Below are 17,846 nucleotides of genomic sequence, written 5' to 3' on the forward strand. Positions count from 1 at the left end.
AGAGTACAGATAAGTCATAATCATGTTTAATTTTGAAAAAAGCTCTATAGTCAGTTAAATGAGTTCACTGTGTATCTCTTGAGCAATCTGTGGTGACAATAGAAACAGAAAACTCCATGAGGTCTGAGTAGATGCAGCTGGAAGCACACAAAGTGGAGGCTGGATCAGTGCAGGAACAGAGTCACAGACAGGTCCCTGGGGCACGGGTCACAAGAGGTGACCTGGCAGCTGTGTCAGAACCACTGCAGGACTCAGTTCTCACAGGGGGACCAGGATGACACAGAAGGCTGGGGATTCGGGTCAAGGACGAGGCAGGTATTACAGAAGAACAAGAAGCAATCCCAGTCAAAACATCCTCAGGAGTCAGTGCAGGAGCCCTGCAGAGGAGAGAGGGAGAGTGACGAGAACACAACACGGCTCCCTGAGGGACACACACCCTCTGCCCTCCCCTCAGTGCCCCTGCAGCATCAGGCAGAGAGAGCTTAGGTCCAGGGTATATCATCAATACCTCCCCCAATACCTGTGTAAAGGGGAAATCATTTAAAGTGAACACAGAAACTTCAGGTTAAGGAGATATGTTGGAGGTGGGGGTGGGGGGCAGGGGCAGCTCTTACCATTTGGGGGAATAGGAAGGGTTAGGGAATAATTGTTTCAATCTTTTTACCAATTTGGATAATAACTTACCTTCTGTTCACCACCAGTAGCCTCTTTCAGCCACTGGGAAATGCCTACAGGGCGGTAGCCATCAATATGCGGCACAGACTGGGCATCACCCCAGTGTTTAACACCCGAGATAGGACTTGGGCTCCAAGTTTCATAAAAAAAAAAGTCACCAAAGTTATGACCTGGTAATAAGGGCCAGCATCTGGAGCTTCCTACAGAAACTTCTATCCTAACTCTTGATCCGTGTAGCAGGGAACCACGAACCTATACTGTTGAGCCCAGGCACACTCACCTCATGCCCTTCCCTCTTATATCTGCTGCCCTGCCCCCCACTGAGTCACAGAAGACTTGTTACCTGTTAGTAGAGGCCCATGAGGTCCTACAAAAGAAAGTTACAGAGAAAGCTCTTCTTATAAAAAAAAAAATTCTCTCACTCACCCCAAATGATATTAGGGGGTAACATTCTCTCCCCCACTCATTTACCATGGGGTATTAACTATCTTAAGCTAAAACTCTTACAGTGAACAAAGCTGTTGCTAGAAGGAAGCTGAAGCTCTGACCCTTTTAACGGAAGAAGCTTTCAGAGAGGAGCCAGTGAGACAATGACTAGCCATAAGGAAGTGCTGGATAAACTCCACCAGTCAGCTCTGTGGTATAGCTAACTCTGAACCAGTAAACTCCAATTCCAATGTCTCCCCCTGAGTTCTCCATCTCTTTCCATCACCAGCCCAGCCGCTTTCCTTTCAGGGTCAGGAGCAAGAGATACATCTAAGGCAGAAAAAAAGGCCTCCCTGAATACAAGCACAGCCCATCTTCCTGATTCCCCCCAGAGCTCCTTACCTTTCTGGCTCCTGTGATGGATGGGCCCAGCCCAAGGAAGACCAGCCCCAACACAAAGCCTCCGACACCACTCAGCATCCTGCTCTGGGCAGATTCAGACTGTGCCCCTGGGGAGCAGAAGCCTGAGTGTCAATGTTTGTCCTCACTTGCATAGTGTCCCACTTGGGAAGTAACAGAAAACAAAGACAATGGTACAGGAGATGGAGGTGCCAGGGGAGCCCAGTTCTCCACAGTGACAACACCTAGGGGAGAGAAGGATCCTTGGCACCATGGGCAGGTGAGAGAGATGGAAAGAAGCAAATCTCTGCTCCTCAGGGACATATCCATAACCTTAGATCCTAAGATCCCAGTAATCACCCTTGATAGCCAATCCACCAGGGTATCAGGGCTGGGTTCCAGGACCACAGTGTGTACCTGGAAAGGCAGTGAGATCTGGATTCTTTGGATGCCCTTGCCATGGGGTAAGAGGTGCTCCAATCTCCAGTGATTCCCAGCTCAGTAGTGCCATCAGGATGAGAGAGGGGATGGGATGGGCAAGAGGGCGCTTTATCCTCTGCCTTGTGGGTCACACAGTGAAACGAAACAAACTGCCTCTTATGCCACTCCACCACGATGGGGCTCTGGAGGCTGGGGGACTCTACGTGGCAGGTGTAGACATCTCCACTCTGGGGAGTCATTTCCAGCATCACAAGGATCTGGAAAGTCCAGTCCCCATTCCTAATAAAGGAGTGTACACAACGCCAGCTGTTTCCTCCTGGTCATTCCGAAACCACTGCACGTTGACTTGGCCTGGATAGAAATCTGTCACTGAGAAGACCAGCAGGTTGTGGTGGTTTACGGTCTCTGTCTTGGCTGGAGAGATGGTCACTTCAGGCGCCACTGGGGGAAGAGACAGAAAAAGCGCAGTGAGTAAGATGTGAGACCATACAGCAACTCTCCCCATGGGGATAAAACTCTCATTGGTACCAGAGGAGAAAGATTCCTGGATTCCAAGTATTGGATAGAATCTAGGTCCTCCACTTATTAGTTCAGTAACACGCATTAGTCAGTTTATTTTTCAGAGTCTCAAGAGACAAAAATCATTCTTTGGAGATTACTATGGTGATAAAATTGAAGCATTCTGGAGGTATAAATCACTATAGCACACAGGTCAATATTCATACAATTAAAAATAATAACCATTATAAACCTCGACTTTCTTGCTTCCGTGCCTATTGAGGTCCCTGTGTGGTGCAAGCAGTTTGCAATCGGCTGCTAAACTAAAGGTTAGTGGTTCGAACCCACCCAGCACAACCACAAAGGAAAGGTCTGGTGATCTGCTTCTGTAAAGGCTATACCCAAGAAAACCCTACGGAGCAGTTCTACTCTGTAACACACGGGGTCGCCATGAGTTGGAATTGATTTGACAGCAATGGTTTGGTTTTTGGGTTTATTGAAGGCCATCATCAGGGTTGTTTCCGGTGAGTCGCTCTAGGGTTGTGACACTGTTTTCTGTTAGTCCCACTGCTCCCCACAGTAGAGAAAATGCAACAGCCTAGAAGTACTCCGCTGCTAACTGAAAGGTTAAAGCCACCCAGCAGCTTCACTGGAGAAAGACCTAGCAATCTGCTTCTGTAAAGAAAGCACATGGTTTGCTATAAATTAAAAACAATTCCACAGCACCCAATCACAACAAGACTCTCATCTGCTGGTGTGAGGCCATCAACACTGGCCACGGCCCATGAATAGTACAATGGACTGACAATTAAGAATTTACAGACGTTTCTATGTCTGCTTAACAGGGGGACAACAGGGGCCATCACATCCTTCCACAAAGCAATGCTTCTCAAGTAGGCTCTATTCTGTAATTCTCAGCCTGTAGGAAGAACAAAATTTGAGAACAAGAACTTTTTATGTTTTCCAATCAACACTGCATCCCTCTCAGCTTTCAACCTAAACTTAGCTTAAATGCCCTTCTATAGTGAATTCCCCACAAAAAAATTATAGCACTGAATTCATAAACTTCCATCTTCACATCAGAAATGCCACGTACACTGTATTTTATTCATTCATGGCTTTATTTATTACTTCATTCAGCAAACAAGTATTTGACAAACATTGGGGATCCAAATCTAACAACAGACCATGGTCCCTGCTTTTGTAGAACTAGATATCTAGTAACAGACACAGACAAATGAATATGTTATTTCAAAAGTTTAGATGTTTTGAAGGAAAAGTTGGGGAACTTTGAAAAATAACACTGATAAAACATCATGCTTGTCCATGCCTCGATTCCTTTATCTTCTCAGATTGCTGTTCATTATCAAATATGACATACCTTTCCCTACCTATTTTACACATCCTATTTTTTTTATCCTTTATCTCGGGTCGCTATGAGTCGGAATTGACTTGATGGCAATGGGTTTTTTATCCTTTATCTCTTGAAACATTTTATTGTACCTCCTTTAGTCCTTTGGTGTGAAAAAAATACCAAACCAAACCCATGGCCATTGAGTCAAATCTCATAGAAACCTTATATGACAGAGTAGAACTTCCCCCACAGGGTTTCCAAGGTTGTAAATCTTTATATAAGCCGACTGCCACCTCTTTCTCCTGCAGAAGTGCTGGTGGGTTTGAACTGCTGACATTTCGGTTTGCAGGTAAGCACTTTAACCACTGTGCCACCAAGATTCCTTTTGGTGTGAAGGTATAGTAACTATTTAATATATGCTTTATTTACTTGGTGATACAGTATGTTTTCCAGTTTTCTTTTAAAATTCAGGTGAGTTTAATTATTAGCCAGTTATTCTACCCCCTTGCTATTAAAAATTACTTCATTTTCTGAAATCAGAAAACATTCTGAGAGTCTTGTAGAGGTTGGCCTGGGCTAACGAGAACGTAATGTCAGAAATCATAGCTGGCCACCTATATGGACTCCTATTGTCGGTTCACCTTAAACAGACTGGGTGTAAAAATAGGGGTCGCAAGTTCAAAAGAAAAAATGTTAAGATAATTTTAATGGAAAAGAACTGAAATAGCAAAAATGTAAGTACTAGGTAGCATTAGAATGTGGGCCCCCCAAAAAACAAGAGAGTGTTACATACCAATATTAGCATCCATAATTGGTGATACTAATCTCAGCTCACAGGGTAGTTGTGAAATTAAATGACGTAATACAGGTGGTGGTTAGTAAGGTAACTGTCTAAAAATAGGTACTTATTAAATGGGTATGCTTATCTTTCAGAATTTCTACCCCTGACGTAGATGGTGATGTTGGAGAGATGCTGGAGGAGAGGCGGAAGTGCTAGGCCGAGGAAAATCTGTAACAAATTTTTATTTAATAATTTAGTGATTTGGATTTATTTATTCCAAAGCCCCAGCTCTTTCCAATATGCCACTTGTGGGAGCTTTTCTAAGAAAGTAAAAATCTGCCTTACAACACTTCTCAAGTGTTTTTATTCTTAGGAAAGACTTTTTTCCCCCAGACCGTACATTCACAAATTCTAAATTATTTGTATCCACATCAATAAGAGTTTATTTTAAAAATATAAAGCATTAAGCAAAATAGTAAAGAATAATTAATGAGGTCGGTATTTAAGGCTCTATTTAGCCTTTAGTTTTGTCTAGGACCTAGGTGGATGGGCATTTATTGACTTATTCATTCTCTAACAAACATTTATTGAGCTCATACTATCTGCCAGGCACTGGGTCATATACCAGGCATACAACTATAAATTAAGACAGTCCCTCAATACTCCTTCACCTCAAAGAGCTTCAGGGCTAATGATAGCCACTTAAGAAAACAGAATTAAAATGATAGTGAGTTGAAACCAAAAAGTCGAAATATACATAGTTTGTAAAGAAAATGTTCTACATTCAACTGTGGTGAGTAGGATCTGGGATCTTAAAAGCCTGTGGGTGGCCGTCTAAGGTACATCTATTGGTCCCATTCCAGCTGGAGCAAAGGAGAATGAAGAAAACCAAAGACACAAGGAAAAGGTTAGTCCAAAGGACTAAAGGATCACAAGTACAACAACCTCCACCAGGCTCAGCACAGAACAACTAGAGTGATGCCCAGCTACCACCACTGACTGCTCTGACAAGGATCATAATAGAGGATTCCAGACAGAGAGGGAGAAAGATATAGAACAAAATTCAAATTCTGCAAAAAAAAAAAACAAAACAGACTTAGTGGTCTGACAGAGATTGGTGAAACCCCAAGAGTTTGGCCCCCAGAAACTCTTTTAACTCAGTACTATAGTCACTCCTGAGGTTCACCCCTCAGCTGTAGAATAGACAGGTCTATAGGACAAACAACATACATGAGGAACGCACTTCCTAGTTTAATCGTGTATACAAGACTAAGTGGGCACACCAGCACAAAAGCAAAGAGGAGAAGGTGGGAAAAGAGGAAAACTGATGGAATGGAAACTGGAAACCCAGGGTGGAGAAGGGGAGAGTGTTGACATATCACAGCGTTGGCAACTAATGTCACAAAACAATTCGTGCACGAATTGTTTAATGAGAAGCTAATTTGCTCTGTAAATTTTGATCTAAAGCCCAATGAAATATTTAAAAAAACAGTCAAAATATTATACACCATGAAGTGTCATGGAAGTTGTAGGGCAGCCCTAACTCCACCAAGCTGAGCTTGTTAAGCTTCACAGAGGTGCTAGCTCTGAAAACAGGCCTTTGCTGAGGTGGTTCACAGTAGGACCAGAGACAGGGTAGAAGGGAGAACATGTCCATCAAGGGAAACAGTTTAGGCAAAGCTACGAACCTAGGAGGCAAACGTACATAAGGCACGACGCGAGAATTACAAAACTGGTGAAAAAAAATAGCAGAGGACTAGCACTACTAGGCAGGCTGGGTTCAGACGGACAGACCTGGCCCTCTTCTGCAGGTAACACTCAAGGGTTGCTGAAGTCCTCCTTCATCCTCTGCTCTAGGTCCCCCCTGTCCCCCGCCGCGGGGCCTGCCCCGCCTCCCTGTCCCCTCCGTGGTATGGGGACCTGGGTCAGAGGCCGCTCCCCAAACACCGGGCCCTACTGCGCCACGCTCGCTCCCTTGGGCGGCTCTAAGCGCTCCAGGGTGGGTCCCGCCAGGACAGAGAGGTCCTCACCCCGCCGCTGCACCGTGAAGCTCCCATACACCTGGTAGTTGTGTCTGCACAGCGCGTCCTCAAAAGTCCAACTCCGCTCCAGAGGTCCTTCTGGCTGTTCCCATACTCGGTACTCGGCGTGCGCCGCCACCACGTGTTCCCCACGTCGCTGTCGAAGCGCACGATCTCCTCCCGGTTATAGATGGATCTGCCCTCAAGCCGTACCCCCGCTCCGTCCCGTTGGTGAAATAGCACACTGCCTTGCTTTGGACCACGAAATCCTCTGCGGGGAATCACCGGCGGGTCAGTCAAACCCCAGCGGGGCCTCAGCCCAACGCCCCAACGCACCAGCCATGGTGCCTGGCCAGGCTTGCCGACCAAGGCCAGCTTGAGTGAATAATCCTAAACCAGAGTCCCACGACCTGAGATTCCCGCCAGGAGGAGCCTCGGGCGCCAGCTACTCTCTGGTCCCAAATCCAATTAAGCCCTGTGCCCCTCGAACCCGGGGTCCTCAGGGCAACTATTCCCCAGCCCCACCCGTCCAACTCTGATGGCTTCCAGAATCAGCCTTCTAATAGGAAAGGGGGGAAGGAAAGCCCTGCCCCTAAGAACAAGCCCTGGGATCCAGGTTTCCTGCCTGAACCTATAACTGAGTAAAGGGCGGGGTGGGGAGGGCGGGGAATGTTGCTGTCTAGTCAATACCAACTCACAGCGATCCTATAGGACAGAGGCGACCCGCCCCAGTGGGTTGCTAAGGAGCGCCTGGTGGATTTGAACGGTGAACCTATGGGTTAGCAGTCATGCAGCCAGGTTTATTAACATTGTCCTGTACTTAGAGAGATCAGAACATTCTTGCATAAAATCCCATTTTCCATAGAACTCCTGGAAACCTCAAAGGTAAACAAGTATCCACATAAGCCAGAGTTCAAGAGAATAACAAGGAAGACCAACAGAAAGGTCTAGAATTTGACATTAAGATTGTCCTCACAAGCACATTCTCATGATCTCTGGGCATAGGGCCTTCTTTCCCACAACTCGGTTACTCTGGCTTACTTCCACTACTACCCAACAACAGTGTAAGGTTCCTTCAGTCCCATGTGGTCTGAAGAGCCAGAGACTTCTCTGCTAGAAAGGTACATTTTATTCATGGAAAGAGCACAAGATTTCAAAATAGATAAACTGGAGTCCAATTACTACCTTAGGCAGTTTACTTAATAGAGTATTCATACCAAGCATAATTATGTAAAAAGACTCATAACACCTGCACATAGGGGTGTTAGGAAGGATTAATGGAGAACTTATATAAAGATACTGATCCTTAGTCTAAAGTGAGTGGTTACTAAATATATATTACTTCCCATATTTATGGTCTCTTTTCTCCTAAATTCAATCCACCATCAACTCGAGACTCTGATTCCCACTCAAGTCTTTATTTGACCCTAAGTCACTGGAACCTGAAGATAAGATTCCCTGTGTGTGGTCACCCAGTTGGCTTTGCTCAAATACCAAGAATTTGCCTCCATGAATCCTCCACTTGTGCTCAGGAAGGTAGAGTCTTTTTCTTCAAATATTGACACTACAGCTACCATTGCTGCCCTACATTTCCCCAGCCCATATCTTGGAGAACTCTGAAATAACAAATCCTGCCATCTTCCTTGGAGAAAAGCATACCTTCAAAAATAACCTCATGTCCACTTTGTCCTGTCACTCTTCCTTCCCATTATAACATCTCCAGGGTTGAGCCCCTGGGACGAAGACTATCCTCACCTCATTATTTGAAAGTGAAAATAAGAATGTAACATAGCCCTCTTTCCCCAAAATAGGAAATTTCTAATAAAAGACTGTGTTCTCAGATCCTAGAGATCACTAACCCCGCATACCAGCCTGAGGGTCCCTCAGAGCCTAATCCCCACGGTGGTGGTCTGGAAAGTGGCTGCCCTGCACTTACGTGGAGAGTCTCTGCCCTCAGCTTTCAGGGTGCACAGCAACGTCAGCATGACCATCACACCTGCTGTCCAAAGGCCTCTGGGAATCCGCAGAGCCATCTTCTCAGACATAATTAAGAGCAAGGGAAAATGAGTACTGACAGTCAACACAGCTCACACCTGAGAGATCTGATGTACCCACCTCAGAGAGTAAAAACCTTCTGCACATGTTAGGATTGGACAGGCATTAGGAAGCCAACCAATCAGCACTGGAGTCGAATACCTCATCTGTCTCTGGGCGGACACTTTCTATGAAGTTTCTCTATCCAGTGCCTGGCATCATGTCTTCACCAAATTGCACTGGATGAACGAACCGTGAGGTAAAGAGTTTCTCTACATTACAGAAAATGCCTATATGGATCTGGAGATTGAATATCTTAGGGGTTTAAGTAACCAAAATAGAAGAGTGATTCAAGAATAGACATCTCTGTGATATTTATTTAAAACCTCTTGTTCATATATGTAGGGGTTTTAGTGTGGAAAAATAAGCAGAGAAGGGTCACAGAGATGACCTCTGCTCTTAGACATTCCGAGGGGCCTTAAGTTGTGGTGGGAAGAACAGTACTCAGAGGGAAATGGATTTCGGCTGCAATTCCACCACTAATGTGTTTTATGAGAGTCCCTCTCTGTCCTTCCTTCTGTCACTCTCTTTCTTGTATTTTAGGTTCTTTTGAAATAGAAAACAGGATCAAAAAGCAGAGAATAAGAACTTTACCAGGTAAAAGGAAATCAGGAGGAAGCAACAAGTTTTTTTTAGTGGCACATGAAGATATTGATTTATTCCAATATTCCATACTATTTGCATAGCTTTACAGCTCCAGGGACAAGGAAAACTTGTCACCTGGCTTCTACCAATAGTGGTGTACTCAGGATCAAGGTAACTCCAGGATGAGGAGGTTCTCACCTGATATAATGGAAGCATAAAGAAGGAACACCAAACTCAGACTGAGAATGAGGCTGGAGGCAGGGAGTAATGGTCAGATAAGGACCTTGAAGTTGCCCTCAGTGCCCTCAGACCCCACCCCAGGGTCTCTCAGAGTAAACAGAGGGCTCTGCCCAGCCTCCTCACTCCTGTGCTAAAGAGAAGAGACCCGACAGTCCTGTTCTGGAGCTGTGAAGTGTAGGCTGTCTCAGACCAGGGGATTTCCCAATCTCACAGGCCTCTTCACACAGGTTTTCAGCTGCCAAAAAAAAAAAGCAGCTTATAACTCTTTTTCAGATCGGCTAAAACCTCATCTGACCAGCACTTATTTGGGCTTATGCCATCTGCTTCCACTGGACCCAGCATTCTTGCCACTGTCCGCATCACATTATGTTACTCAGGGCCACTGCTAGGCTGGCCTGAGCGGAAAGCGACTCAGACAAACACCCTGATTCAGGGGTGCCTCACCTGAATCACCTGCTGGGCCACTAGGGAGGCAGGGTATTTAGGATGAGGGTGTGTCTCACATGGGTAAACAGGTGTATCAGTTTCCTAAGGCTGCCGTAACAACATACCACAAATTGGATGGCTTATAAGAACAGAAATTTATTGTCTCACAGTTCTGGAGACTAGAAGCCCAAATCTAGGGTGTGAGCAGGGCTGCCGGCTCTAGGCGACGATCTTCCTTTGTCTCTTACAGCTTCTGATAGCACCAGGCACAATGGTGTTACTAGGTTTGGTGTCTTCCAGTGCGGTAACTCATGGTGTCACCGCCCCCCCCCCGGGACCTCCTCCCATACCAGATCATACAGAATCCTTAGTAATGTTTTTGTACTATGTTACTCATAAATCGTAGTTCCCTCATATCACTAAACGTAATGGCAAGAGTTCTATGAAAATAATTGTTATATGTACAAGTTTATGATAAATTTTAATCATAGAGTAATACGTGATAAATACAATTGTAAATTCCTTAAATGGAGTATTCCATAGATTATGTGAATATTAACAAAAGAAATGTTTTGTAAAACCTTTCTGCATTGAATTACAGCACTACTAGTAACTGAGCAGAAGACTTTTTTATGTTTTTCTGCTTTTCCTTTAACTACCACTTTGTTCTCAAGAAAATTATTGATATAGGCTCACAGATAAGAATTACCACAATATTGTAGCTAAAACACCAGAAATTTTAACAAAATCAGCATCTGTAAGATCACCACCAGCAATGAAAACAATAGCTCTTGCTTACAGTGTGTAGACAAACCATGTGATTCATAGCATCATTGTAATTGGTAATAATGACAGCTGCATTAGAATGCATTAGAAGGTCCAAGAAGCAAATTAGCATAGAGTTTTAGCCTTGTAAGTATATTGATACATGTAAGCCGGTCTTATGAAAAGTGTTTTTGTTGTTATAATTAACTATAGGGATATTTTTATTAAAAATAATAAATTTGTGCTGAAACAAAATTTAATAGTCATTTGTGGTCACATCCCCTGAAAGTGTGAACCAGTATGGTCTGCTCCTACCCCACACCCACGCCCGTATAGTGACACCACTAACCAGGCATTCATTACTTTGCATACCTTGGCTAGTAGATGCATCGTCACATGACTGTCTTCTTGTATAAGGACATTAGTCATACAGGATTAGGACCCATCCTACTCCATGTAAACTGATAACATCTTCAAAGGCTCTATATCGTGGTGGTGCAGCAGTTAAGCACTTGACTACTAACCAAAAGATTGTTGGTATGAACGCATCAGCCACTCTGCAGGAGAAAGATGTGGCAGTCAGCTTCCATAAAGATTACAGACTTGGAAACCTATGGGGCAGTTCTGCTCTGTCCCATAGGGCCGCTATGAGTAGGAAGCGGCTTGGCAGCAACGGATATTTCCAAACGAAGTCGTTTTCACAAATACCAGGGATTAGGAATTCAACATATCTTTTGAGAAGGACACAATTCAATCCGTAACAAGAGGGTATAGAAAAGATTGTTAATATTGATTAGGATTACAGTAGTTGGAGACACTATAGTAGTAGACATTCCTTAGAAGACATCTCCTGTTCCCTTAAGGTAGAAGAGAAAAGTTGTGAACATCCTCCTTTTGGAAACTCAGGGGAATGCTATCTTCCCTAGTCAGCATCTCTTGAAATCTGTGCTTGTTCAGTGGGGTTAAATGTGAACATGGGAATCACCCTGTCACCAGAAGGACTGTTTGGGACACTTTTATGTGTTCAAATCAGGAATCAAGAAAATTGTATGTCCCGGAGAGTTCTATAGTTTCCTTAATGCCAGTCATAATATAATTAGAAATACTTTCCTTCATTAAAAATCAACCAATTAATTACTTCCAGATTTCTCTAAAGCTTTTTAAAGCTATATACAAATTTCCCATATATAAGCTCTTGAATCTTCCTTGTCATGTGTTTATTGTGCACCAAGTTTTATCTTTATAATAACAATTGAGAGAATGTGAAGAAAGAGTAAAGTCAGTAGCAGAGTGACCTTGGATAAATCATTTCATCTCTGGATGGTAGAATTAGTTTCACCTCGTCTGTAAAGCAGAACAAACACCTCACAGCACTGCTGTCATAACTGCAAATATAATTTGTAAAAAGCCTCTGTAATCCAGGGTGAGCTACATACACATTAGTTTTTAATGTAATAGCTGTGAATTCATCTTTGTGAACATCATTAACAAAGACCGAAAGCTCTTCTTATTCCTTCCCACCTCTGTTCAGATGATGGAATCAATGTGGTTTCAATCTCCATTCTTACCTCATCATTAGGGAGGGAAAGAGAAAAGGGAAAGTACATTAAATGCATTTGATCATGAATCTACTGCATTTTCCCTCTGAACACCTCCAAAGAGCTACTGTGATTGTAACTATCATTTCAGATCTCAGGACCTATTCCTCCTCTTTGTGGGCTCACAAATATGGAAACCTGAATACAAAACACAAAGTCTTAATACAGATTGATGAACAAGGAAGAAAATGAATGAAGCTTTGTGAAATACATAGGCTGTAATGGCAGAGAGTCCAGGGTCATTATTTCATGCATGTTGATTTGATGTAGAGGAAGTTGCTCCTCATTCTAGCTTCTAATTGTAAAAGCCCTGCCATGTGCCGCATGCCTGAGCACCCTGCATTTTGTACTCTCACAATCAGGGGCTCCTGTGTCTAAGCTCTGACACATCTACATGGTCCTTCCCAAAGGACCAGCAGATCTCAGATGGCGGGTACTGTCACTTCACAATATTTTTGTATACCTACAGGGTTAAGGTTTTGTGTTTCAAAGATGAAAATACCAGTTCCTGCCTTCATTGGAGGAGAAAAAATATGAGGAAAAATAAGAAAGGAGACAAAAGCTTGTAACAGTCAGTAAAACTAATGTCAGATATTGCTGACTGAAGACATGACTGAGCAGTGTTGAAGGTTCAGAGGACATGTAAAGCTTTAAAATGAGTCGTGACCATTGATTCAGTCATTTTATTTTCTCTTGGCAAGAGATGGCAACAATGAATTAGACATGGATTATCATTGGTTGTATTAATTCATAAATAATAATTTTTCAAGATGAAGAAAATGAGGAGTTAATGGAAGAGGTCATGACGAGGTAGAAAGGCTTTGTGGTCTGCTTCTCAGAGGAGGTAATAGGTCAGTAGATAAAAGCAGATGAAGGGCTATTTTAATTCCAGACAAAGGCACACACCTGAATGCAGACAGAGAGGTCTGGCAAGACTAGGGGGATAATGATTAGAGGGTGGGACTCAGGAATCCTAGTCTTTGTGAGGTGGATATGGCACAATTGAAAGTTGCCTGGGTTTTCTTCACGATATAACTAGAAACAATAGAGGGGATTTAAGGAAAGAATGCTAAAACATATTTTTCCATCCATAAAGTTACGTTGGAAGCAGTGTAAAAGGAATCATAAAAAGGTCTATAGTGACCCTCTTGCTTTATGGGATCCAAACATGATCCAGGTCTATTTGATGTACCCAATTTAGTCCACTGAAGAACCAATTTGCCAACAATTTGCTTAAATTTACCACAATTACTAATTTATGCTAAATTCATGTCTTTTCTTTATCTAAAGTTTATAGCAATTCGTGTTTGATGATTTGGTTTGGAAATGTATTAGAGGGCTCTGCTTCACAGGCCTCCAAATTTCTGGAGCCTTCTTGCTCTCCCGTAGCCCTGTTTCTCTTGTGCTCTGGGAGCAGCAGCCCAGGCTCTGCTATGTACTATGTGCATGTAGAAAGGCCACTCCATCCTTCTGCCAGAACACAGCTCCCAGTTTCCACGAAGCTTCATAACAAACGCATTTATGAAGACAAAATAAAAAACTGATCACCTACACTGTGTAGAAAATTTCAGAGGTTGTTTTAAAAATGATTTTAATATAACTCAAAATAAACATTTTAAAATCTTTAAAATGTGTTCTGTTAAATTTCATAAACTTTGTGAATTGATCCTTAAGAAAAATTGGCAAAAGAATCCTAAAAATGTTAAAAATTCTGAAAAAAAATAACTTTCAAAAGCAAAGTAAATATGAACTGAAAATTTTCTACCTATAATGGTGATATGTTTGCTAATATTCATTAGAAAAACAATAAGATGAAGAAAGTTATTCCTTAAACAAAAATTGGTAAATTAATAAATTTAGATTGGCAGGGTCAAGATGGCAGAAGAGTCAGATGCTTCCTATGGTCCCTCTGACTACAACTCCCCCCCCAAAAAAAACAAGTGAATCAAATATATATGACAATCAAGGAACTCTAATCATCAGAGACAAACCTGAAGAATTGAACTGAGAGGCAGGTGGAAGGAGAGAAAATTCAAAAGCAGTTGAAATGGGGAACTACAGATAGAGGATCGCCAGCACCCTGCCAGCTGAGTCTGCACAGCACACTCTGGCTAAGAGAAACAGCAACATCCCAAGCCAAGGCCCACCACATCTGATGCAACCAAGCAGCTACAAATCTGCACACACCTCCAGAATGAAATGGGAGTGACACCAGACTTGCAAGAGTTAAGTGAAAGCTCCCAACCTAGAGAGCATGCTGGCAAAATAACCCCTTCCCCCACCAGAGCCTCAAAGCAGAGACGCACTCCCTTCCCCTCATCCATCTCATCCATCCTCCACCCTGCTCCAACACCAGTCCCACAACATTCAACAACACCATGACCCCTAAGCTGGGAACTCCAAAGGTCTGGAGGGCTTGCCCTTTCACCCAGTCACTGGCATACAGGGTCTACAGACTTCCAGCTCCCTTCACCCCCATCCGGTCCCTTGTGGGTCAATTCAACATGCACACCCTCATCAGCATAAAACAGCAAGGCATAAACTTGAAGCCTATTTTCACCTACAGCAGCCAAGGTGGAGCTTCAGATTTGTGACATGCAATGCCATTCCACCCCCTAAGAAAGGGGTTCACCGATGCACTCCAGGGGTCTGAGGGTCAGCTGTACCATCCAACCTGTCTAGCCACCCATGACAGGGCTCTGAGAATTAGTGGTGCCTCCCAATCCCTCCAGCCAATGGCACGGAGCACCCAAGGACGGGCTGCACTACTCCCACACTACGTGCTGAACTGGACAGGGACATGTCCTCCATTCCAGGCACTTGGGGACAACCAAAAGCCCCCTGCCTTGCCCCATATATCATCCCCCACTGCAGCCAGAGACTTGTGCCTGCTACAAACACCCCTACACAGCCCTGCCCACATAGGACTGTAGATAAGAGTCTGCACCACACACTCAGTGACCAACGACCCAGACACCTGTGTCCTGAATAGCTGCACCCCTTCAAGAACAGCAAACAGACTCTCAAACTCACACACCTAGTGGCTGCTCTGACCACCTGAAGACAGGATGTGATAGCTTCAACAGTGCCAACAACCAAAGTAGCACATGCACACACCCTATTCAGGCATATCAAAACAAAACAAAACAAAAAGACAAGATGCAGTAAACAGAAGTATAATAAGTAAATAAATACTATAACTTATTGATGCCTCAAAGATAACAGTCAATATCAAATCACGTAAAAAACAGAACAAGATTGCTCCAGCAAGCAACCAAAATAAAGAACCAGAAAACCTTCTGGAGGAAGATGAGGCAATGGAACTACCTGAGAAAGAATTCAAAAGACTAATATACAGAGCTCTCCAATACATCAGGAAGGAGATCAAGCAATACTCAGACCAAGGCAAGAAACACACAGATAAAGCAATAGAAGAATTCAGGAAAACAGTACAAGAACGAAATGACAGAATAAACAGGCTGCTAGAAACCATACAGAGACAGCAACTGGTAATACAAAAGATAAACAATAAAATTTCAGAATTAGACAACTGAATAGAAGGTTATAGGAGCAGAATTGAGACAATGAAATTGCTTATGGAGCAAGTGGATATGCATAGGCAAAAAAAGGAACCTTGATCTAAACCTTATTCCTTATTAAAAAAAAAAACTAAGTTAAAATGGATTATAAATTTATAGTTAAAATTATAAAACTTGTAGATGAAAACAGAAAAAAAATCTTCAGGATCTAGGATTTGCTGAACATTTCTTAAATATGTTGGGAAAAACACAATTCATAAAATAAAAATCCATGAATTAGACTTCATTAAAACTTAACAAATTTGCTCTGAAAAAAAGATCGTGTTAACAGGACAGAAAAAAACAAGCTACAGACTGGGCAAAATATTTACAAACCACATATTCAACAAAGTATTAGCAAAGTTATAAAATAAAATAGTAACTATACCAAATATTGGCAAGAATTCGAAGAACCTGGATCTCTCATACATTCCTGGTGGAAATGTGAAATGTAACCTCCACTCTGCAAAATAATTTGACAGTTTCTTAAAAAATTAACTTATTATATTACTCAATAGTCACACATCTAGGCAACTGTCCCTAAGGAATGAAAACTTAGGTCTACACAAAAAACTGTACATGATTGTTCATACACGTTTTGTTCATAGTAGGCAAAAACTGGAAATGACTAAAATGTCCTACAATAGGCAAATGGCTAAACAAACTTGGTACATCCTTGCCATGCAATATAAGTTAACAATAAAAAATGAATGAATTATCAGTGCACACAACACTTTGGATAGAACTCAAAGGCATTATGTTGAGCTACAAAGCCAATCTCGAAAGCTCACCAAAAACCAAACCCACTACCGTCAAGTCAATTCCGACTCATGGTGACCCTACAGGACAGAGTAGAACTGCCCCATAGAGTTTCCAAGGAGCCCCTGGTGGATTTGAACTGCCAGCTTCTTGGTTAGCAGCTGCAGTACTTAACCGCTATACCACCAGGGTCTCCAAAAGCTCACAGACTGTATGGTTTCATTTATGTAGCATTCTCAAACTGGTAAAAATTATATAAACAAAGAGTAAATTAGTTGTTGTCAGGGTTTAGGAATGGTGGGCGGAGGGGGGAGAGGTGGGTGTGAACATAAAGGGGTACCACAAAAGAGATATTAGTAGTGATGGAATAGTTCTGTATCTTGATTGCAGTGGTGGTTACAAATTATACACGTATGGTAAAATGACATAGGACCATACACACACACGTGGTCTTGATATTGTACTGTAGATAACTAAGAACTATTGGGGGCAAATGAGGGAAGACTATACAGGAGCTCTCTGTCCTGTCTTTACAACTTCTAATGCAGCTATAATTATTTCTAAATGAAAACATTATTTAAAATTTTAAAATTAAATATAATACCAAATAGAAATTATCCAAAATGAAACACAAAAAGAAAAAAGTAGAATAGAATCCAAGAGCTACGGTACCATATCAAACAGATTAACATATGTTTGCCTAAAAAGTTTTACAACCTTCATTTTCATTTTTTCCCTTTTTTCTTTTTGTATTTCACTCTGGGCAATTTTCATTGACCAACTTGAAATTCATTGATTATTTCCATGGCTGTGGCAAGTTGACTGATAAACTTGTCAAAAGCATTCTTAATTTCTGTTAATGTATTTTTATTTCTAACATTTCCTTCTGATTCTTTCCTATAGTTTTTATCTCTCTGCTGAAATTGTCTATCAGTCTTACCTGATCTTAGATGCAGTCTCTCTTTCCCATTCAAGACTTTATAGCTATTTTAAATTCTTTGTCCAATAGTTTCAACATAAATGTCATATCTGAACCTGGTCCTGATGATTACTTTGTCTCTTTAGGCTGTGCTTTTTGTTTTGTGTTTTTTTTCTGCTTGCTTTATCACAAGCTTCATAATCTTTTGTTGGATTTCCAGACATAATCTGTGACAGAAGATGCTGAGGTAAGTATTTTTTTATCCATGGGCACAAACATACCTTTTC

General features: G+C 42.3%; 1 pseudogene; it reads right to left on the minus strand.

Moving 5' to 3' along the window:
* Nucleotides 1–1,517: 1,517 nt before the first annotated feature.
* LOC126078817 (HLA class II histocompatibility antigen, DQ beta 1 chain-like) lies at nucleotides 1,518–8,678 on the minus strand (annotated as a pseudogene).
* Between the last annotated feature and the right edge of the window lie 9,168 nt (nucleotides 8,679–17,846).

Source organism: Elephas maximus, chromosome 1 (assembly GCF_024166365.1).
Source record: "Elephas maximus indicus isolate mEleMax1 chromosome 1, mEleMax1 primary haplotype, whole genome shotgun sequence".
NCBI classification, from domain to species: Eukaryota; Metazoa; Chordata; class Mammalia; order Proboscidea; family Elephantidae; genus Elephas; species Elephas maximus.